This window comes from Podarcis cretensis (genome assembly GCF_951804945.1).
Source record: "Podarcis cretensis genome assembly, chromosome: 11".
In the NCBI taxonomy this organism is placed as follows: domain Eukaryota; kingdom Metazoa; phylum Chordata; class Lepidosauria; order Squamata; family Lacertidae; genus Podarcis; species Podarcis cretensis.
In genome coordinates, this window is record NC_137180.1 from 6,487,196 (window position 1) to 6,512,184 (window position 24,989).

Genomic DNA, 24,989 nt, shown 5'->3' on the forward strand with positions numbered 1-24,989 from the left:
TAAAGTATGTAAATTTAGAAATAAGTACCATAATGTAAATAGGAATACCGTACATCTCACCAGAGTAGAGATACTGTGACCAGGTGAACTGCATGCCTGCTCAGTCTGAGATATATATCTCTAATCCAGTACAGTGGTACCTCGGGTTACGAACTTAGCTCGTTCTGGAGGTCCGTTCTTAACCCGAAACCATTCTTAACCTGAGGTACCATTTTAACTAATGGGGCCTCCTGCTGCTGCCACCATGCCGCCGCTGTGCGATTTCTGTTCTCATCCTGTGGCAAAGTTTGCAACCCGGAGCAACTACTTCTGGGTTAGTAGAGTTTGTAACCCAAAGCATTTGTAACCTGAAGTACCACTGTATTAAACAATAGTTACTTCACCCCTCCCCAAATTCCATGTTTTTATTGTTTTTGTCTTGGATGGGAGCTGAAGTTCAAATTTTGGTCCCTCTACTCTCCAGAAGACAGCTGTTAACTTGCCCATCAGATATAGCTCAGGCTTGGTATTTGCTGCTGTGTAGAGGCCAAACCAGGGACGCAGGTGGCGCTGTGGGTTAAAGCCTCAGCGCCTAGGGCTTGCCGATCGAAAGGTCGGCGGTTCGAATCCCTGCGGCGGGGTGCGCTCCCGCTGCTCGGTCCCAGCGCCTGCCAACCTAGCAGTTCGAAAGCACCTCCGGGTGCAAGTAGATAAATAGGGACCGCTTACCAGCGGGAAGGTAAACGGCGTTTCCGTGTGCGGCTCTGGCTCTGGCTCTGGCCAGAGCAGCGATGTCACGCTGGCCACGTGACCCGTAAGTGTCTCCGGACAGCGCTGGCCCCTGGCCTCTTAAGTGAGATGGGCGCACAACCCCAGAGTCTGTCAAGACTGGCCCGTACGGGCAGGGGTACCTTTACCTTTACCTTTAGAGGCCAAACCGGGAACCACAGAGGGCTTTTCTCAAAAAGCTTGGGATCCATCCCAGTGTAGTATATACCCTGCATTGGAAAGGCCAGAGTCTTTCATAAGGCAGCACAAACACTAACTCTATCTGCTAACCAAATTCACAACCTGCATATCCGCTCTAGCAGTTTTGAGAGCTTTTCGCTATGAGCCTCCAAAGTGAGTCAGGCAGATCTTTTCTGCTCTCCATTTGTGATTATCTTTGACATTTACAATAATAATTTTGAGCCTTGAACAGGCACCACTTAAATAAATAAAGAACCGTGTTTTCGGCATTGCGCTTTGGTGTCTTGTATTTAGGGATGCCTGGGGGATTTTGCTCTTTGTGAAGTCTGAGATGAGATGACATCATCTCCACCTCCCCCTGCAACTCAGAATGTAGCCGTCTATGGGATTTGGCACTTCTATGAATGTTGCAAAATGCTCCTAAGCTCAAAAATGCATATTTTGAGGGTGGGAGCGCGATCGGAAATACATATTTCATTGTGAATTTTCATGTGCATTAACAAAAAAACAAAATGAATGGAAGTGAAAGTAGCGACAGGATTTAATGCACACATCTGGACATGGTGCAGCCTGCAAGTGGCCTGATATGTCCATACCTGCTTACATTCCATTTAAAAACCTGCTGGCCCCAACCTTGAGAGAATGAAGAAGGAAATCTTTTGTTCTTCCCTTTGCTTGACACATATCCTCAGCAGCGCTTGACTCTCCCTAACAATGAGAATCAGCCAGCTTTGGGTGTAAAAGGAAAAACGAGCTGCCGCCAAGTGTAGCTATCTCCTTGAGTAAGAGGTTTATTATTTATCTTCCCTGATGCAGTGCCCATGTGGCAGAATTGATATTGAGCAGCTGGACAGATTGCCCCCCGGAGCCACATCTGCAGCTATATAGATCAACACTACTTTCATTGCCTTAGCGCCAAGGAAGTTTATCTTCTGTCAGCGAGATTTACTACTACTTACTTCATGAATTGTTATGGATTCCCACCCACCCCCTCCCCTTTATTTAGTTTTGAGACTGTATTAATGTAATCTAGTATGGATTGTTAACAGCTTATTTGTTAAGCGTTTCTATACTTTCCTCCCCCTCCCCCACTTCCCCGTTTAATAGTGATTTCCATTTCGATTTAACAAGATGAATGGGGAGGTGAGCAAACAAATAGTTTGTGGAAGTCAGAAAGAATAAGAACAAGGAAGGGTGCTTAAGGCACGGGACAGAACAGCGAGAAATATCTCGTCATTAGCTCATGTAACCTGCATTTCTCATGGATTTCTGAATTTGTACAGCTAAGGGGTTGTGTACCCATTATGTTTTACACAGTGGCTTTGTGTTGGACTGTGATAATATGTAGAATTGTATTTTATACCTGCAAGTTCCCAGAGAGTACATCCTCCCATAGTGCAGACTAAACAAGAAATAAAAATTGAATGGATCCTGATGATGCTTATGTTTAAAGCTGCTAAAAATGCATCTTTACGCCAAAACTGTGTGCCACAAAACACAGGAAAAGGATCATAGCCCAGTCATGGAGCACATGCTTTGAAAGAGAGGGACACAGGTGGTGCTGTGGTCTAAACCATTGGGCCTCTTGGGCTTGCTGATTGGAAGGTTGGCGGTTCGAATCCCCACGACGGGGTGAGCTCCTGTTGTTCGGTCCCAGCTCCTGCCAACCTAGCAGTTCGAAAGCACACCAGCGCAAGGAGATAAACAGGTACCGCTGCGGCGGGAAGGTAAATGGCATTTCCGTGCACTCTGCCACTCATCAAGGTCCTCTGTGCACCAGTAGTGGTTTAGTCATGCCAGCCACATGACCCAGAAAGCTGTCTGTGAACAAAGGCCAGCTCCCCTGGCCTGAAAGTGAGATGAGTGCCTTTACCTTTTACCTTCGCTCTGCAAGCAAATTCTGCCAGTTTTAACCAGATACCTTCACTGGTTTTATGCCTGCTGGGGGAAAAAAATCTATAGACAAGCCTACCTAGACATGTACTTGTATTATGTACATTTGTTTTTAAATCTGTTTTTATCTACATTTGGGTAATTTCATTATGCTTACTAATTTAATATGTTTTTATTGCTATTTCTAATGAGTATTTTATGCCAGTTTATGTAAGCAGCTCAGAGGGGTTTGTTCAAGCAGTATATAAATATTCTTACATAAATAAATAAATAAACAATAAATTGGCCGTCTCTTGTATCAAGTATCTGAGCCACTCAGGCATTATCAGGTCTTTTAAAAAAAGCCCATCTATTTGCAAAATTATACAACCTTATACATGAAAAGAAATACATATATTTTACATATAATTCATATAAATGAGTCAAGTCCCATGCTGTGCTATATTTCTGCTGTATAACTTTTATAAACATATCAATATATCTTAGGGTTGCCATACATCCGTAATTTCCTGGACATATCCAGAACACTGCAATCAGAAGCAGCGTCTGGGAATGGAAATCACCAAAATCTGGGCATATGGCAACCCATGTCAGAAGTGTCATTTCTGGCAATTTTCCTTTAAAATAACTCAAAAACTTCGGTTTTGGGGGGCGATGTGCCAAAAAAGCTCAACAATGTTGCCTCCCTCCAAAAACCCCATCAACAACTCAACAGCTACAAAGCTCAAAAACTTTTCTGTCCGCATTTTCACTGTCTGAAATATGGCAACCCTCATATATCTGTTTATGGACAGTTACCGGTATATGTTTTGTATAGGTATCTGTTTATGTGCTGGTTATCTCTTTATGTAAGCCAGCCCTGCTGCTCATTCCCTGAGGGAAGCCTTGCCCGCAAAGTCCTGCAATGATGGCACCACAAAGAATGAACTCCTCCTCTGAGGACAGATTCACTTTGGGACTGCTCAAGCAAACCTTTTGCAGAACACTTCAAACATCGTTCTAAATTTAAATTAAGGAGGGGAAGTGTTTGCTCTCTGAAATTTAGAAACTCTCCTCTCTAAGCAGTGGCAAGCAGACATTCGCCAGAGGTAAGCAATTCTATAGCAGAGGATAGCTATTTATTTTGCAGCAAGGTAAACAAAGAAGAGGAATGGAAACTGGATAAATGCACAGGTTTACATGCTCATCATAGCCAATTTGTTTGGCAGTCAAGAATGCCATTCCCTCTGCCCCAACAGCAAGCTATCCAGTTACCTTTGGCGGGGTCAGACGGGCAGCAGCAGCTTAATCATGTTGCACTGCTATGGAACTCTGAGGGACTCTGCATTGTTGTCAAGAGCATTCACTCATTCGGGTAAGTGCCAGGGCACTGAAACCCAACCCAGCAAGAGTGATCTCAATAGCTGGGGCAGGCAGGTGACTCCAGGTGCAAATCTCACTCTTTTGTGCTAGCACATAACGCTCCAGCTACAGTATGGGATGCTCTCCCAAACTCCTTTCTGCAGATGGTAGCGGCAAACCACGCTTTCAAAAGCAATGGCAGGTGGGAGTCTCCCTACATCAACCACAGGAAATCCTGTGCTGGTTTCGCAGGGGGGAGCAGCAGTATCTCAATACTCATCCCTCTCTATGTGGGAACATGAGGCACAAATCACCCTCAGCTGTAAACTGACTGGCTGCATCACTAGTGCAATTGAAGGGGCCATAGCTCTGTTTTTCACAATTTGGGGCCAGTGCTTCAGAATAAATTAGCATGCTACATAGCCAGTTGACAAGGTAAACAGACATCTTCTCAGAATGTGCTGAGTCTTTTGTAGTGTTTCCTTATATGTCTTGATGTAAGGCTGTGCAACATCCCAACATGTTTAAATAAATGAATCTGACACCGATGAATGATTGGGGCTGCAGAGATCTTGTTTAGTTGCTTAAAGTCTTGCTCAGAAGTGTGCCTAAATTTCCTTATGGTTTCAGACACATCAAGTGACCAAAATGACTTTGGAGTCTTTGATCTAGGCAACTTTCCTGGATACCTCCCTTTGGCCCTACTAAGAGCAGGGTACTGACAGTGAAAAAGGAGAATTTTTCACTGAATCTCCCTCTTTGATGTCAGAATTTGATCTTATAGTTCAAATCTATGCCTGGGAGATCCTCCCAGTGCCATAGACTGTACCCTAAGTTATTACCTTGAAGTTACTGTCTGTGAGAGCTAATGATGTTGCAAATAAATTCTTAACATGCAAAAATATAACTTCTTCTCTTTGTACTGGTAGTGATAACTGCCACAGCATATGCAGCAGCATAAGAACAGAATACTGGTTTGCAGTCTGTAGCAGTGAAAGTGTTCATCCATCCAATTCAATCCAAATGACACATCTACAACCTTTCTGGAAAAGTATCATTTTCAGAGCCCAAAGGGTTTTAGATTTTGCATCTCAAGTACATAACCAGGACATTATTTGAATTGCATAGCAGAGTCCACCACTGATTTGTCGGAGAGAATTAAGCAATCATTCCTGGCAAGATAAGAAGCACTTCTTCTCCTACTTTAAGTTCAATTATGGCCCATTTTTAATCACAGGTGGCTTCCATTCCCAGCTCGGCATTTTTCAAGTGCACTCTGCCTTTCAAAGGTTGGAACTGAATGTTGTAAAATACTCCTGAATTATGGTGAAACTGTGTTTTGCATGGCATAGAACCTTGTTACGATGAGATTTTTAAGCATAATAACATGGTCCCACTGATTTTTCTCCCCTTTTCATCTGCATAAGTATAGTACATGGGACATTTCTAATAAAGTGGATGTCAAGTCACCTACCAACCTTAGGAAAAGGTTACCTCTCTTTTTTAAGTACCCCATCAATCATTATGAATTAGCATGGTATTCTATGTGAAAAGTGCTGATCATTATAAATTCATGTGGTATTCATGAGGATGTCAAATGTATACCCAGAGGCCTTTATCTGGTAGAAAGAAAGCCTTACACATGACCTATCCCCAGTCTTCCTGCATATGACATTGCCTTTAAGCTGCATAAGACATATGAACACTGGACTATATAATCTCCTCTGTGTTTAAGGCAGCACAAAAGGCAACAGACACCATCAATCAAGAGACATCTTGATCTAAGAATGACAGACTATGATGACTTTTCTTTCCATATTAGCTTTCTTTTATATGAGTAGACCTCAGCAGATTTCTCAGCCTGGTATCAATCAGTGGGTGGTGGGTGCTTACAAGGTGCTCTGAGGCTTATATTTTCTTCCTCTTTGCCTTTAATAGTAGCAACGTTAGTGATGGTGCCGTGGGGGGCTGAGGGCTTAGCGGTTGCCACGATGGCCGTGGGGCTGTCCCAACATGTGATCAGTGTACACTCTGGACTTTGTTTTCTCAGCTGGGCAAGAAGAGATTAGTCTGAAAGTGGGGACATTGACATCACTTCCATGTCCTGGTCAGATCACTTCCTGTTGAGATTGTAACAACAACAACAACAACAACAACAACAACAACAACAACAACAACAACACAATAGTAAGAAAAACGCAGATTAAAATGCTGCCATTTTCAGGAGGACTTGAAATGTTGCAAACTGAATTAAAGATGGGGAAAATGACAATGAGAGAAACTAGCCACTCAGCTACATTTGTAAAGATAAAGCGCTTTATATGCGTTCTAACACTGTGGCACCAGATGTCGCTGCAGAGTCCCATGTTTCACCAATGGGATTTCCCTGTATGAAGTTTACAGCACATTTAACTGAATTGCTTTTTTGATGTGTCTAGATCCAGCCCAAAATGTATAGATTTGTTGATTCCTTTTCACAATTTATCTTTACAGCTTGCTAATTCTGTTTGCAGCCTCCCATCACTTCCCTTGACTTTACACCTCCATTGTAGGATCAAGTATTATGATTCTTTCAACTTTTCCGGACTAGTAGGAAGGAGCACCGTATTAGGTAAAACAAGCTCAAGGCAGATTCAGTGCTCATTGAAGAATACCCTTGTCTGAGAGCAAAGAATCGCAGTGTAATTATAATTATGAGAAGATTGGACCTTAAATATGATTTTCTAAAACTATGCAAGTGTTCGGTACTGAGTACCAACAGCAGATGTCATTTTATATTGGTAACAAGTTGGTGGGTTTTGCCACCTGCATAGCTGTTATTACAGTCTTGGTTTTAATAATTATTTTGATGTAACTGTCGTTCAGCGATATTTCAACAATTGCAGCCTTGACATGACACTAGATTCACAGCATGATAACATTACTAATATTTCAAGAAAGGGATGCTTTCCAAGGAAGTGAGCAATGAAGCAACAGCTGCTGAAAGATTACCTTGAGAAATTCATACGAGAGATTGTAATTGAGAAATAGGCACGACAAATTTCTCACAGTTCTTCCTGTCAGTAATTAAATTGTTCCTTCATCCTTCTGAAAGAAAAGAGCCTTGCAACATGAGTTGTTGGTTCCTGTCACATAGCTTTGGTGAAAACACAGATATACAGTATGGTCTATGACAGGGGTGGTGAACTGGATTCAGCTGGTGGGCTGGATCTTTATATCTCACATCTTTATCTGCCCCATATACTGTATGTCATATACAGTATATAATGTCAGGTACAAAGCAGGTGGATGTCTTGGCTGAAATGGCCTCAAAGGCTGAATAGGGAGGCATGGGGGCCATATATTCCCTATTGCTGGTCTATGATATCTGGCTAAAATATCTTACATTTGACATCTGAACAATGTCAGTTATGTGGATGATAGGTGACTAAGTCACCTAGAGTAGACAAGGCTATTGATCACAAGTAGTCTACATGCTAGTTGTGTGGTTGTATATCATCCTGTGACTGGAGCAGGAGAATTTGCATGTCATTCTCTTTCTCTTCTCTTCTCTTCTCTTCTCTTCTCTTCTCTTCTCTTCTCTTCTCTTCTCTTTTTAATGCATCAATCTCTCCACATTTTACAGAATTTGGGTCTCTGATTAGTTTACCCCGCCCCCCAACACAGACTAGGAATGAATGGGTGAGAATAGCTGCTGGAGCTTGGTGAAACTGCCCACTTACCATGGACTGGTCTCCTTCCAGTGGTCCCGTATAAAATAGGAGTGCCTCTATTTTTTCAGCTTATTTTGGAACACTTGGGACTGACCCTAGAGATGTGTGAGTCTGTTTCTAGTACAGGTAACGCACATCTTCCACAGGGGTTTAGTTCTGGGGGTCCATACATATCTGCAAAAATGTGTAAAGCCAGGAAGCCCCAGAACTGCCCGCCCCCACAAGGGAAAGGGCTGCTTGTCTGGCTTTGGGAAGGTGGTCCAAGGGGTCTGGGGTCCCATCAGTGGGAGGGTGGCCAGGGTTTCATCCAGCATAAATTGTGCCACCCTGTGTCCAGTAGTAACCAATATCATGCAGTCTAGGCAACACGGCTGAATCTCCACTCAGTCAATGCATGGAGATTAAAGCCCATTCCCTTGTCCTTTGAGTGGGTGAGGTGGGAGCACCAATACTTCTGCCAGTCTGCTTAAATGAGATGCACAACAAAGTGTTGTTTGATCCCAGTCTTCATGATAACATTTTAGCGCAAATTTCTCCTCATGTACATATTTTTGTATGCATAAGAAATATGTATATGAGGAGAAAATTGCACTAAAATACACACAGTTTTGGAATGCAATCTTCCCTAATACAATGCATTTGATATACTACTGGGGTGTGTGTGTTAGGGGAGAGGTAGTACCTCTGGTGGGAGACATGTCATTCTTCTTCTGGGGTAGTTTTGCCACCTTTGGTCCCCACCCTGCACTTTACTCTCACCTGCGGGTCCTAGAAGCTGTTAGCATGTGACAACAGCCACACCCCAGGAATGGTTTCGACTGGTTGGCTATACCAGGTGAGAGTAGTCAATGGGTCTAAGAAACCCTCGGTGAGTTAGTGATTTCCACCGCATGCAAAGATAGGCTCTGGTGGATTGAGCGGACGAGACCAATAGTGGGTCCAACAGTCAAGAAGGTGGTTTCTGCACGTACTGTAGAAGGAAGTGAGAAGCAGACGGGGCTTGACAACCTGGGAAGGTAGTCTATCTAGGAGAAGGAAAACTCTGAACTTAAACCTCCTCTGCCTTGGGAAGATAAAAGGCTAAGGAGTAGACCTGTCCTGGCTGGCTGCCCAGGAAAGTATAAAGACAAGGGAAGGTTTCTTATCACCCTTTTTTATTAAATATTTACAGATAGAGGCTATAGCCTCTTGGATAATGGCATTGTCCCGAGTGAATCTCCACCCCTCGTCTCTCCCACTTCCTCATTCGTCACTTCTACGGTGTCCTCTGTCTTTGAGCTCTTTGCTCCCCTACTTTCAAGGCTTGCCGGGTTCCGGGAGATGGAGGGTCTGGAAGGCTTTCCAATGACACCATGTCCATCAGCTGTAGCCCTGCTTCCTCCTCCTCCTCCTCCTCCTCCTCCCTTCCCATTATTTCCCAACTTTTCCCCTCATCTGCCTCTGAACTGTGACCTCCCACAAACCACTGTTGTAAGTCTATGCTGTCTTCCTCTTCCTCCTCCCTGGAAGGGTCAGGGTGGGGAGGCAGTTTCCATCACTCCTCCTCCTCTGCCCAGTCCCTGACTAAATCCTACACAAATCCGGAGTGGAGTCCCTAAGATAGTTGGATAGTGTCTTGTCCCCCTTCTGGCAAAGCCTCTACTCTTCCCAGAGGGGTTGTGGTGTGAGTAGGAACCATTCCTGCATCAGCGGGGGGGGGTGTTCGGCCCCCTGCATCATCTCCCCGGCTGCCGCCCCACCCTGCAGCAGGCCAGCCAATAGGGTTGGCCTGGGGGCGGGGTTTAGCCACATTCAATCAGCCACGGCAGATTCCGCGCCTCATTCTGCTTCCTGGAAGACGCTGGATCACTCACCCTCCTACCCTCCAAGCTACGTTTGTGCTCTTGACCTTGCTATGGACCTTGGTTGGTTGCCCTGGTTGCCCAGGGGGTCTGGTAGGAGTTTTTGTCCATTTAGCTAAATTGGCACCAGCCTCTTGGTTTTTCGCCTACCTCATAGCAAATCGTCACAACTTTTCCTGTTTTGGCGGTTAGGCATTGGAATATGTGTTGTGTGTTGGGGAGTGGGGTATCGCCATCACCTACCCCACCCCATTTTGGATATTCCGTTAAAGGAATCCGGCGGTCGTGGATCCTGTCCGATGCCCTGGTGGTGGCTAGGGCCATGGCATGACCCCCGGTGACATCAGGGGAAGCTTCCAGTTGTATTTGCATCAACAAGCTCATCCCACTGGTTGTTAACCTTCAAATGCCCGCGGGGGGGGGGGGGGTCGGATATAGGTTGTTTGATCCAATGCCTAAGCCAATACCGCTCACATGCTGTAACCAATAAAAGTTGTGGCCTTTTTCAGCCCATTAACCTAATATACTTGTCGTCTGGGCAGCCCATGACTTCCATACAAGCTGCCCAGGCTTGCACCCAGCACTTCAGTGCTGCTAATGTAATGGTTTGACTTCACCCCTGGAGGTGCACTCCATTGCCTCTCAAGACAGACAGATGCCAACAATGCTATTTTCACTAAAACAAAAGGCCTGTGTTAGCATGAGGGTTTAAGTAAAGGAGATAAAGCAGAAAGCATAAGCCTCTTGAATGGAGAGATTAAAAGCAGTGATTTATCAGAAATGCATCTACCTTTTTACCATTCTTCATCAAGTAATAAGGGGGGGAATCAAAAGGGGGGAAATTAATTAAAATCTCTTGAGTGGCGTGTGGTGGTGTGCCTTCTGTCGCCTTCCCAATTGCCTGTTCTTCCTGACAACTCAGTGATGCACTTGGCTGTCCTGTCCACAGAAGTTGCCTCTCGAGCACCTGACAACTGGCAGTTATTTTTTAAGTGAACTTCTTCCTCTTTTACTTTTTTTAAAAAAACTTTTTAAAAACTTTTAAAGAAATTGTTTAAATTTAAAAAATAATAATAAACATTAAAAGGGAAGGCTTTCTTTAAAAACAAAGCCAGTGAGCCTGCCAATCTCAAGCAATAACCTCAATCTGCAGTTTTCCCAAGCTTCAGTTAAAGCCCAGGGACAGGACACCATGATTTAACTCCTTAAATTTAATGGAAAGAAAAGCTTACACATTACCCTCAGCCATCTCACAAAGGCATGGTAAGCTCAATACTTCACCCACTGAAATTATAAAGTGCTCTTCCAATGAATCAGAAGAATTGAAGTCTTTTCTGTGGAGGAAGCAAACTTTTTTTTAAAAAAAACACATGTTCATTAATTTTTGAAAAGGAGGGAAAAAAACAGTACCGAAACTTTTGAGAAATTGGAAGACAGATTTTGGCACAGCACTAGCTGAAAGTGAAAAGGGACATGTTAGAAAAGTTTTCTGAATGATCTTTTAGTTGTAACCATAATATTCCAATACTCCCAGCAGTAACAAATTGCACATTGGAGCATTGTGTCCATCTGATGGTATGAAATTTTCCTGCTGCAGAATTTGGAAGAGCAAGGACATTTCATTACATTTAACTTTAAACGTTTGACTTCAAGTTCTGAACTGGTCAGTAATAATATCCATTAGTCGCTGCACACAATTTTGTCTCAAGCAATATCTGCTGCATTAAATGGAAAAGAAAAAAAAACTTGAAGAAGATACAATGAAAACTATGAATTAAATAGCTCCTAGCATCCCATTCAAAACCATGTGAACAAAAGAACCTCCAATAAAAAAATTAATTGAAAAATGAGGTGGGGGTGGGGACAGGAAAAGAAAATGAAAGGGACGGAAATTACTGCATGTTACTATAAATGGGGACAGATTGTATCACAGAATTATTAGAATTTGGAGGAAAACATTATTATTTTCTAAATTGAATTGGATTATTTATTACTGTTCTAAAAAGTATTGAACACAAAGAAGATTTCAGGCAAATATTAGATTAGACTGGGAAATAATGTATATGAGAGAAGTGGGTCTGAGATAAATCTCTATATAAACATTACAAATATTAAATTCTCCTTCACATGGCTCCAGTCTGATAATACATTTTGTATTGTGCTCTCATACCATAAGACTACAGAAGCAAACATGGGTCAGCTCCTATAGCATGAACTGTAGATTCAATATCAGATGCGTAGAAGCACATTTTACCTCTCCAGTGCCATGGTATAGAAAAAGTAGTTTCTAGGGGGGAAGCTGTGGTTAGAAGCATCCAAATGGGTAGGAACCATCCACAACTGAGACCCATGCATGTAGGAGCCCAGCTCAGATGTTTGCCAGCGTATGTGTAAGCTCAAAGAGGGTATGGATCAGGGGCACGTACATAAGGGAGGCCCTCCAGCGTCCCTAGGTGTTCAGGCTCTCTCTCTCTTTCTCTTTTTTAGAGCTTCATGAGAAGGTATTTGGAGCATCAAGAAAATATGCTTAGAAATAACACAGAAACAGAAAGCCCAGCAAGAAAGAATTACTGTATTTTTCGCTCTATAAGACGCACCCAACCATAAGACGCACTTAGTTTTTTGAGGAGGGAAAAAAATATTTTGAATCCCAGAAGCCAGAACAGCAAGAGGGATTGCTGCGCAGCAATCCCTCTTGCTATTCTGGCTTCAGCGATAGCTGTGCAGCCTGCATTTGCTCCATAAGACACACACACATTTCCCCTTACTTTTTAGGAGGGGAAAAGTGCGTCTTATAGAGCGAAAAATACGGTAATTCCCATCAGACATCCAACACTTGTTATGTGACTCAGATGTTGAAAAGGACTAGGCATGTGTGAAGATGAGCTATATCATGGGTAGGCAAACGAAGGCCTGGGGGCCAGATCCAGCCCAATCGCCTTCTAAATCCGGCCCACAGACGGTCCGGGAATCAGCGTGTTTTTACATGAGTAGAATGTGTGCTTTTATTTAAAATGCATCTCCGGTTTATTTGTGGGGCCTGCCTGGTGTTTTTACATGAGTAGAATGTGTGCTTTTATTGAAAATGCATCTCTGGGTTATTTGTGGGGCATAGGAATTTGTTCATTTCCCCCCAAAAAATATAGTCTGGCCCACCACATGGTCTGAGAGACGGTGGACGGGGTCTCTGCTGAAAAAGTTTGCTGACCCCTGAGCTATATGATAGACGCCTTCTCTCTGAGTTTCATGGAAATGGAATACGGATAAATATATACTCCAAAAGTATCTGAAGGCACCACATTGGCCTGCCTCTGATTTAGTGTTATTTGATGCTGTCACAATCTCAGTGATCTTTACCAGCTCATCTGAGGATACTACAGATGATAGGTCTTTGGAAGGTACCTTCTGAAAGCAGATAGACAGCAGTTCAGATTCACCATTGAACAAAATGATGGTAAATTTTCCCCAGATTCTAGGTGTGCTGGATAATACTCAGTACGCTGAAAGTGCATCTTCAACTTACTTAGTATTCCCTCCTTCCTTACTTGCAATAGCAACTGGGGACTTTCCCGTCACATTCAAAAGGGAAGGGGCTGTAATTCTACCCCCTCCATGTGCAAGTAGGATATCCTTTGCGCCCACCCTTTCCCCATCTGGCATGCAAGGCAGCTATTAAGAAGAAAAGACACTGGACAATTAAATCTCTTAAACAGCTGCTGCATTTCAGGCTGGTGTTTCTATTAAACAAAATGCCTTAGGTCTGTTTCAGTTGTAGAGCAACTGCACAGACCTGATAGTATATTTCACTGCAGTTGTGGGGAGGGGAATGGGGGGGGGGGAAACGGCCTACGACATAAAAAACAAGGATGCAGGGGAGAATGATGAATTAGCACCAGGAGGGAGAGGCTTCAGAATATGAAACATGCTTGCTAGTTAATTTCCTTCTCCTCAATTCATGCATCACTCAAACAGACACAGCTGCCTCTCTTTCGTTCAGAAGTTGACTGTTCCTGAAAAGGTAAACCTCCACGCGGCCAAGGGACAGCTGTAGTCGCCATTGTGCCATGAGTAATGTAAAGTTACTTGGAAATGGCACCTCATTAATTACAGTGAATTCTAAGTAACTTTCAAACTGCTCCTGAGATTATGCTAAACCTGCTAATGGATGTTTACGAATGTATCCTGAGATGGTGAGATCAATTTAGCTGTATGACACATACTAAGACTATAATAGTTAATAAGGTTGTCAACCAATTAAAGGTTTTCTTCTTGAGTAATCATCTGCCTTTTAACCAATTGATTAAAGCTTCAGTCCTACAGAAACCTACCTGAACTCAATGAGGTTTCCTTGTGAGTAAACATTTGTAGGATTGTACTATATGTCTTTCTCTGTGTATGCATAATTGCATGTTTGAGACTACCAGCAGGTCAGTATAGGTGCCCTTTTGAGGTGTGATAATGAAGCTAACCTCAAAAAGGGGAAATGTGCCTTTCAACTGCTGCCCCGCCAATTAAGAACTCCTTTCACCAATTTTTCAGCTTAAATTTTAGTTAATTAAAACAAATTAAAGCACTAATCTCTCATAAGTAAATTAATCTAACATGTGACATTTCATTCCTGCCTCAAGAAATAAAGAAAATATGTGAGTCAACGGCAATATGAGCTAAAACTGGGTCCCCATAATGGATCCTGTTCTATTAGGCATCCATGATTTTCATTAAGAAATGGCATTTCATCAATCATCATTTTATTTCATTTCACTTACATGAACATACTGAACATGATTTAATTGCAGACATCCCAGTTTCTCAATGGAAGCGTTAAAAAGGAATCTATCTACTTTGTTAGTTACCATTAGTTCTCCTAAATAATATCAGTGATTGTTAGACTCTAGAGTATTTAACGCATATTATCAACTGCTCAATTGCTTGCTTCTCCAATAAGCCAAATTGCAATACTCAATCAAATGTATGATATGAAGGCCACACAAACACACCTGCAGGACCTTCCCTGTGTTTTTCTATGACTAATTTAACTCTTGGCATCTCATGAATATATGAACTTTACTCTCTTAGAAAAAGAAAGGAAAGGAGGTGCACTTGATTGAATAAAAATATTGCCTCTATACTAGCCTTCTCCTGTTAGGATTCTTGCTCCGTGTTTGCAGTCATGAGATTGTTGTCTATCACCTGACGGTGTATGTTTTCATTCCACAGAGTGGGAATTTGACGGAGACAGGATGTTTTGGTATTACTGTGTTCCGTGAAGTGGGACTATTGTCCTTTGTTCTTTCTCTCTTTGCTGTCTGATGAGAAAGAGGAAGGAGCTAAGTCAGAATGCTCCGAGTGTATTATATGTAAATAAAGTAGATTAGCCAAAATGCTGTGCTACTGAGTTCTGTTACACAAACTGCAAATACTCTGCAGGATTGTAAGTGTGCTGATGCTTTTTGGTACCAGTCACTGTGATGTTCAGACTGAAGAAAGCTTTTGAAGCTCCCGAATGACAGACCAGAAGGGAGAAAACTTGCCAGTCGGGCATGTGTCTCTACCAGGGTCCTACACAAGTTTAGGGTGATCCAAACAACCTGATGCCCTCCAGACATTTAGGGCTACAATTCCAGTCCTAGTCAGTATGACCAAAAGCCAGGAATGATGTGGGCTGCAGTCCAGAGCATCTGCTTAGGGAAAGGTGCTCTCCCTTTACAGCTTTGGGTCATGTTTCAGGCCTATGATGTGAGAGCACACAGAGTGGCATTGTTGTGGCTGATCCATAGATATGGACTTTCCTCCACTGGAAGATTTATCACAGTGTGTTGTGAGTACATAGTATTGAAACTGATAGGACTTCCAAGTAAACGTATACTTAATCTGGCTACACAACTTTCCTCTTTTAAAAATATAGTTGGTGTACATTTCTACAGCTGACCTTTGATTTCAGTATTACACTTCATTACTGTTGCGTGAGTCATATTGAACATACAATGAAATACTTGGGATACAAATACTGCAGTAATTATTGAGGCTTCTGAATAAATTATGTCATTTAACATCTGCTATTAAGCTATTCCCCACATTTATTGCATCATAACAATGTCATTACAGAGGAAAGCTGTGCAGATAAGCAGCATGGCAATAAATGCACAATATGTATCTAAATGTTTGCTCCTCCATAACTCCTTCTGCTTAATTGTGACAGCCAAGGCTCACCTTCCTTTTTAAATACAGCAAGTTCTAATCAATTGTCATATATAAGTCACTGTCCAAGCAATTCTAATACCAATTAAGCTGTAGGGAGGGGGAGAAAAGAAGCAAGGAATGAGTGATAAAATCAGGTTTTCTTGCTTCATTTGGGGGTGCTCAGCTCTGTGTGGAGCCTAATATCAAGGGGAATTGAAGGCCCTTCCCTCCCATCTCAAAGCACATCACTAACCCCCTTCCCCCAAGTTGTATCAGGGCCTCACAAAACCTTCTGTGACTGTTTCTTTATATATCAGTGTCTTATAGCTCTGTGCTTGGCTATATATCCATGTTTCTATAGGTTCATGGGCTCACTAAGAAGTGAGGCTGTCCGAATCCTTCTTGTGGAGCACTGAAAAGCTCCAGATAGTGTTTCTTGTTGTTGTTTAATTCAAGCACAGCAATGGAGATTTTTTTAAAAAAGGTTAAAAGCTTCATATAAGTTAAATAAAAATCGTATGTCTGGAAGATAGTATTCTCAGAAATAAGTCTGCTTAGGTCAGTGGGATTAGCACCCAAATGTGCTTCTGATTGCTTCTGAAGCAGTCGAGGGAATTTCTACTCCTTAAACCGTCCAAATGTAAACGGCACTTCTTCATTTTCGTTTTCCTTGTAGCCTTAAAAACTTTCAACGAACTGAAGCACAACAGATTGAATCACTTAACCTTGTTTTGCTGCTTGTATTTTTCACACATCTGCGCTCAAGAGTTGTATGCAAAATATGAACAGCCTTATTAGCCTAGAGAAGAGATGCTGTTGTAGAGCAATGGAATGAACTCGCTCAGCAAGTAGAAGCAGCGAAGATGTTTGAAGAGGCCCCCAGACATGAGTGAGCTTCAAGTTCTATGGTTTGGTTACATGATTCCAGATAATCAAGTCATGAAAAAGTGGCATACATCTGTGAGGATTCAAAGGGAATCTACTCAAGGAAAAGCGCCTCTGATGGTGGAGACACAACATAGCTATCATGACAGTCTTTTCCATCCATGATTTTTTTCTAATCCTCTTTTAAAGCCATCCAAGTTGGTGGTTTAAAGCCAAGAATTAGGAAGGGTTTCAGGGAAGAATCAAAGTTCAGTAGTAAAGCACTTGTTTTGTGAGCAGAAAGCTCTAGATTCTCCTGCACCTCCAGGTAAGACTAGGGAAGTCTTCTGTTTGAACCCTGCAGACCTGCTACCCATCAGCATGAAGCCTTCTGAGTTAGACAGACCAACTGTATAAAGATAGTTTCCTATGCTTCTATATATCTTATGGCTAGAAAAAACACAATAGACCGAAGTTCAGCAGGAAAATCTGGTTTTTGTGTTTCTTAAGCTGGGTGCAGACATTTTCAGAAACTTGACAGCCAATCAATAGAGTTACAACTGGTCACAGATACAGTGGTACCTCTGGTTGCGAACGGGATCCGTTCCAGAGCCCCGTTTGCAACCTGAGCAGAATGCAACCCGCGTCTACGCATCTGAGTGGGTCGTGATTTGCTGCTTCTGCGCATGCGCACAACGTCATTTTGAGTGTTTGCGCATGCACAAGCGGCGAAACCTGGAAGTAACCCTTACCAGTATTTCCGGGTCACCGTGGGACACAACCTAAAAAGATTTAACCCAAAGTGTCTTTAACCCAAGATATGACTGTATACATATTCATTTTCTCCCTATTCTACTAAAAATGCAACTTTTTGTAGCCTGTTGTCTGGCTTGCTCATATTTTCAGCAAAAGTGTCGCCCTAGAATAAATGCTCATAATAGTGAAGCCTCCTTGTAAAGTCATAATTTTCTGTGGAAGAAACATTTATTTCTCTTATTTTCAGTTGAATTTGTAGTCAAAGGTTATCTAAGTAAACATGAATTGTTCAGTGCATAGCAATGATAGCCTCTGTGGCCAGCCCTTTCTGAACAGGCTGAAACCTTTGTGCGACAGTTCTATCAATCTCCTGCCGCAGAGCAAACAGAGGTTAGTACACAATATTACTTGCTACACTGTGCAAGTCAGATCTAATCCTTCTCTTGCTTTAATAAGATAACAGAGGGTTGGGATAGAGATCGCCATACCTTCCTATATTTTAATGGCGTGTAGATAGGACAGGTGTCAGGAAAGGAGACTGACATATAATACTTTCGCACCTTACCACAGCTTGCACAGACAATAACTCTTTTCACATGAGAAGTCTCACCTTGGTTTTCTGAAAAATCACCACAGTAAAGTTCTACTAGCCAAGCAAACCACCCTTCTCTGTAAAATCTATAGAATACAGAATTAATATAGCATTTCCTGAAGGATGCTTAAATCCTGGTCCTGTAGAGCTTGCTTTGCTGACTATTCTCATCCCTCTGACAACCTTTGATTTCCACGTCAACCATCAAGAAAGGGTGATTAGATCCCCACCCTGTTCCCAGTGCAGATCTTTATTCCGCCATTGCTCCTGATGTAGATCTCCACTCACCCGTCTTCCCTGGTGGGTTTTATTCTGTGGTTTGTCTCCGGTGCCAAAATGTCTTGGGCCTGCGCTGGTGGGTGATACTCAGCACGGCTTCCATATACAGTGGTACCTCAGGTTAAGTACTTAATTCGTTCCGGAGGTCCGTTCTTAACCTGAAACTGTTCTTGACCTGAAGCTCCACTTTAGCTAATGGGGCCTCCTGCTGCCGCAGCACGATTTCTGTTCTCATCCTGAAACAAAGTTCTTAACCTTAAGCACTATTTCTGGGTTAGCGGAGTCTGTAACCGTATGTAACCTGAAGCGTATGTAACCCGAGGTACCACTGTACTACAAAGTGTCTTTTACAAAGTTTCAAGTCTAAATGAGGAGATAGAAAGGTCAGCACAATACGTTAAAGATAGAGGGATAGTCTGGGAATCTGACAGTCCCTAACTCAGAGAGAGGATTTTTTATTTTTGTTTCTGCAAGCTCAGTTGCATTCATTCATTCATTCAATCTATCAATCTTTATTGCGGCCAGCGGCAGAGCATATGCCCGCGCTGCCCAGGGCGGGTGCGCTCCCGAGGGGTGCATGGTGCGAAGGGTGCCCTCCCAGGTGCGGGATAGTCCCTTGGCTGCCCGGAGCGACATGCATGCCTGCAGCCGGGGCAGTGGAACGAGCCACCCATGGCAGACATTTGGTGCGCCACCCACCTGCGGCTCCCAAGCCTCCCCCAAGCTGTCAAAATGAAGGGTGATGGGGGAATGCCACTGGCAAAGTGGTGCAGCTCCCCCCTTACCCCGCTGGCTCGGGGTAGTAGGCTTGGGAGTTGCGGGCGCATGCCGCACCAAATGTCACCCCCCTCAGTGAGGGCACCTGGGGTTGTCTGCCCCCCCGCCCCCCCTTCCTACACCCCTGATTGCAGTCAAAGACCAGGCAGTGAGTTGCATCCAAACTTCCAGCGGATCTCATCTCAGAAATCCTGCCTAACAGACAGCTCTTTTGCAGAAGCATCAGGCTCTCTGAATTAATCTCACAACTACCATAGCTCTTCTTCAGCTTTTCCCACTTCAAAGCTTAAATATAATATTTTTAAAATGTGGCTGGATTTCTGAAAACCTGTTGTTGAATCATAGCTATCTAACTGAATGAAGCTTCCTGAAAAGATTCTTGGTTTGCAGGGGAAATCTTCCAGGGAGGCACAAATAATACTTTCAACATAATCCTGGCAGTTCAGCACACATGTTCCTGGGTTGCCTTTGCTCTGAAATGCTCCCTTCCATTTATTCAGATCTCCCCTCCAATGTCCCTTTCCTTTCCCCTCCCCTGAATACACGCAATAACCCTTCTAAGTTGGCCTGCACAACCTCCCAGATTTTTCCTCATCAATTTATTTGCAGACATTAGTCTTGAGCTCCTCATTGTCTTCTGCTAAGTGGGAGGTTGTTCTGGCCTTCAAAATGTGATATGGATCAGTGCTCTGGATAACCAGCATCTCCCTGTGCTCCTTCACAGCTGTCTCATTAACTACCACTTCTTCTCCAAATCCTCGCATGTTCCTTATTGCCTTTTCTATATACACAGAAAGCGCTACTGCACAGCTTTGCTCCACAATGTGAACAGGATGCACGAGTCCCACCGAGCCTTTTCTACGTCTTCCTCTTCTGTTCTACCCGACCATAAAGGGGAAAGTACAGCAGGATTTGGTTATATATTCAAGGAACCGGAGAGCCATGCAAAGTTATTTCTTATGAGTAAATGAAAAGAGACCATAACTCTCCAAACATCTGTCTGCTCTACTCCAATCCTCACCATTTCGGGAGCCAATTTACAGTTGCCTTCTTGTTTAAATTATCTCTCCCCCCCTTCCATGCTGCATAATGATATTGCACAGCACTCCATTTTCATGCCTCAGCCAGACTATTGTCTATTAAAATGAGGGATGGGGAGACAATAGACTGGTGGATCCTCCTGGTATAGATCCCTCATAAAGATCAATGGAAAATGCCTTCTTAAATACTATCAGTTGTATATAAATTAAAAATATTACTTGAAGAAAGACATCTGCAACTTCACTGTTATACAACCCTCTTCCTTTGGAAGCTTGCAAAAACCATCTCATAGGATATTTTGGGCAGGCATTTGGTGATGGTGGTTAAGCAGATATGAAATTATTTAACATTGACTATATTTCATACTCTTTGAAAATAATAATTATTATAATAACTTGTTAGCACATTGAGCCTCTGGGCTAGATAGGGGAATAGGATCAAATACATATTTGTAAGAGTTATTATCATCTCTGTGTTAGATTTGTGCATTAATTATTTAGCCACTTACTTTCACATGCTACATTTTCATAACTTATCTATTAATCCAAATTAATATCATAAAAGAATTTTTTAAAAGGGTGTGCCAGGCCAAACACAGCCATAAATCTGATACTGATCAGAGCCGAGAGACACGCAATCAAGCTCTCCTTCCCAGTCGTGGTGGTGGTTTGGTTACATAATCATGCAATTAAGTGTACAAATCCACATCAAAATGTTTGGAATCTGAATTAATTACCTGCATATGACTCACTGACATTAGAACATGAACTATCTTCCCAATATTTGGCATTGTTGCCAAATATATAATGGAGAACATTAAATAACTGTTGAAATAAAAAGTATTAAATAGAGGGATGATCTGGAGGAGAATGTGGCTCTTTTCCAGGTCTACAACTTGTAATTATGATGGGTGGTGTGTGTGTGTGGGGGGGAGAGAGAGAGAGAGAGAGAGAGAGTCTCTTGTATCATTGTGTAGATGAAACCCTCCCACCACCCAGGAGTTGGCAGTTTGGCCAGCTTCTGTTTGCAAGGACCCAAAAGAAATTTGGGCACATAGTGTATGTTCCAGTGTCCCACATGCACACTCAAGTACAACATTGTATTCCAACTTATTCTCCACTTATACAGGAAAAAGTACTAAGAGACCACTGGGCACACTGTTGATTTTATGTGCATTTTTTATTTGTACAGTGGTACCTTGGGTTACAGATGCTTCAGGTTACAGATGCTTCAGGTTACAAACGCTTCAGGTTACAGACTCTGCTAACCCAGAAATAGTACTTCGGGTTAAGAACTTTGCTTCAGGATGAGAACAGAAATTGTGTGGCAGTGGCGTGGTGGCAGCAGGAGGCCCCATTAGCTAAAGTGGTGCTTCAGGTTAAGAACAATTTCAGGTTAAGAACGGACCTCCAGAATGAATTAAGCTCTTAACCCAAGGTATCACTGTACATCACTTTAAACTCCTATTTGTAAGTCACTTACAACTCCCCCTCTTATTGTGATCATTTGCTATGTCTTGATTTGTTGAGGCAACAGCCTGTACTGCTGACTTTTTAGACTTACTGAGTAGTGATGGAATGCATTTGTGTTGTGGTGTGATGAGATAGGCTTGTTGTAAAGCATGGATGCGTTTTAACATTTGTGTGGGATGGCTACAAGTTTGGCACAAGTCTTGGTGTATTGTACCAAACATCTACTATTTTCAGAGCAGAAGCTGTTTTAGTCTGTCTTGTGGAATCTTAAAAACTAAAGGTTCTTCCAGACAGGCTGTTGAGTCACACACTACCTTTGATTCTTATACTACATTTTTTTCTTTTTTAAAAAAAGCTTAGATGCTTTCATATTGTCATATGGTTTGAATATCATGGTGTTGTCTCATCATTGCTGGGGGGGAGGTGGTGCCTTTATAATGAAAAACTGGAAACAAACAGAGAGGAGAACGACACATTCCATTAGACATGCTTACATACATAATTATCTTGATCAATCCAATAGAAATTATGTTAATATAAGAACATGCCAAAAATGCGCATATAAAAAATGTAAAATTAGTGAAAAGAGGTTGGGGGGGGAATATTACAGTGGTACCTCGGGTTAAGAACTTAATTCATTCTGGAGGTCCGTTCTTAACCTGAAACTATTCTTAACCTGAGGTACCACTTTAGCTAATGGGGCCTCCCGCTGCCGCCGCGCCATCATCATGCGGTTTCTGTTCTCATCCTGAAGCAAAGTTCTTAACCTGAAGAACTATTTCTGGGTTAGCGGAGTCTGTAACCTGAAGCGTATGTAACCTGAAGCGTATGTAACCCAAGGTACCACTGTATTAACAATAGAAATAGCACATCTAGGATAAAGGACAACATAGAAATTGGAAAACGAGGTGAAAATAGAGGAAAGCAAATAGAGGAGAAAGAGTGGGTTATGAAGAGGAAGTAAGATAATTGAGAATAGGTTTTGAAGGGGAGATGTTATCATCTATTTGATTACATCACTCCAATAACTTATTCAAAGGACTAATCATTCAAATAACCTACGTATTCTCTTGTTTAGACTTGCAATCACTTCCACATCTATCGCTTCTAAGAGATGTTTTCAGGGTGCATGGCAAGTTGGTTAACCCACACTTTCTAACCTAGTTATCCTGCCAATTTTTGAATGACAAAAATTCCAATATGCAAATGATGGGAAATAGCACTGGAAAGAGCAGGATAACAACCAAATACTGGCAGAGTCAAACAACTTCCACACTAGCAGATCAGGATGACAGCTCAGTAAACAGGTGACATTGTAGAACAACTGTACAAGTTTTATGCAAATGTTTCAGCATTAATGTTCATTAAGCAGTTGGTCTGGAAGCTCCCTAACAGGTTTATTACTTACGAGCTTCATTCATCATCTGCCAGCTTCACCAAATGACTTTTCAATCTTCCAGGCCATTTTCAGAAGCAGCACTTCATTCTCTTCCTGCACCTGTAGTTCAAATGCAAAATGCACATTAGCTAGAGAGTGTATATGATGTAAAACTGACACCTGTCTGTTTGCTATCTTGCACGAACAACATTCATGAGTGACACATCCCAGTCTAATAGATTTTCCTAGGGCTGTTGGTGTAAGCTACTAAAATCAGTCATTTGGGCACTAGAAATTAAGCCATTTCACAATGGGCAGCTAAAAATATGCACCTAAATCCTCTACCTGCTTTCCCCTTTGTTGACTCATTAGATCGCTAAGATCATCAAGGGAGACTTTATTCATGACACTGAAATCCACAGATTGCCACCTGACAGAAACACAGAAGCAGGCATTTTCTGCCATTGTACCTGTGCTTTGGAAAAACTCCCCCCCCCCCCATCTTATAGATAACACTATGTATTATGTGTTTCAGACATCTTTTGAAGACATACCTTTCCCCTCAGGATTACAAATGCACTGTGTGTACATGCACACATGTATCTCCAGGTGCTGCTTTATTGTTATACAGTTTATATTGATGATTTTATTGTATCTTTTATGTGTTTGCTGTGCACTGCTCTGAGATTATTTTAATAATAAGCTTGGAAATGTTCCCAGATAGATAAATAATTGTCCCTTCTTTAGTCATATCCCAGCACTGACAATTATATTTCGGAACCCCATAAGGCTCATTTCTCAGGGTTATCCGTGACTGACATTTGGAAACAAACCACCACCGTTCTTATACAGTGGTACCTTGGTTTAAGAACAGCCCTGTTTAAGAACTACAGTGGACGCTCGGGTTGTGAACGTGATCTGTGCGGGAAGCACATTCGCAACCCGCCGCGTCTGTGCACGCATGGGTCACAATTTGGTGTTTCTGCGCATGCACAAGTGCCAAAACCTGGAAGTAACCCATTCCGGTACTTCAGGGTTTGGCGCGGTGTGAAACCCAAAATCGCACAAGTCTCTAACCCAAGGTATGACTGTTTATTCAGCTTACAAACTCCACAAAATCAGAAGTGGTGTCCTGGTTTGCGAACTTTACCTCGGTCTAAGTACAGAATCTGAATGGTGGGAAGGCACTGGCTGTGGGAGGCCTCATTAGGGAAAGCGCGCCTCTGTTTAAGAATAGTTTTGGTTTAAGAACAGACTTCCAGAACGGATTAAGTTCGTAAACCAAGGTAGCACTATAGTGGAAAGGTATGTGCATGTTAGTGCATCCTAATATGTAATGCAAAACATCTTTACTTCAGTATATGAATATTGCTGACGTCGTTTCCAAAATCGTATTTAAGGTTTCATTTTGTTTTTTAAAAGAACCTGTGATATAGTTTCCTGAAAGGAACTCAGTCAAAATTGCATGTTGCATGAAGAAGTAATAACTGAGATATCTCTTCATTGTACAGGATGGTTTCCATCATGATTCTCAAATTACATTCTGCTTTCATATCCAATACCATCTCAAAGGGAACTTGGGTTTTTTTTAATTGGGAAAAAGTACAATATTTCTGGAGATAAAAGCAAACAGCTGAAAACCATTCTCTCCTTATGGTCTTGGCCTGTATTATAATCGTTTCCCTTCAAAGTAAGGGTGATCTGAGTAATACCAGGTGTACACAGTATGTGTGCTTTATTTTATATTGGTCTGTTTTGCCCTCATTTTTTAATAATTTGTACCTTCTCCAGCTATTATGTATAATTCCCAGCAGGACTTCAAAAAAAGAGTTAATTGTTGTGGACCATGTAAGATTGGGCAATTGGCCAAAAGCAACTCAGGATGCCCAGATTGCACACTTCTGAACTAGAGAA

At 42.3% G+C, this 24,989-nt stretch overlaps 2 long non-coding RNA genes across 2 annotated transcripts in view; one reads left to right on the forward strand and one right to left on the reverse strand.

Annotated features, from left to right (window-relative positions):
- Positions 1-24,989, forward strand: part of LOC307227095 — a 684,774-nt gene that overhangs the window by 631,549 nt on the left and 28,236 nt on the right. The window lies entirely within an intron of this gene.
- The window catches only part of LOC307227090, a 75,650-nt gene continuing 60,978 nt past the window's right edge, over positions 10,318-24,989 (reverse strand). Inside the window, exons 7-8 of the long non-coding RNA XR_013843799.1 lie at positions 23,106-23,195; positions 10,318-10,412 (exon numbers count right to left, since the gene is read on the reverse strand). This is a non-coding gene — a long non-coding RNA (uncharacterized lncRNA). The remainder of the gene's footprint in view (positions 10,413-23,105; positions 23,196-24,989) is intronic.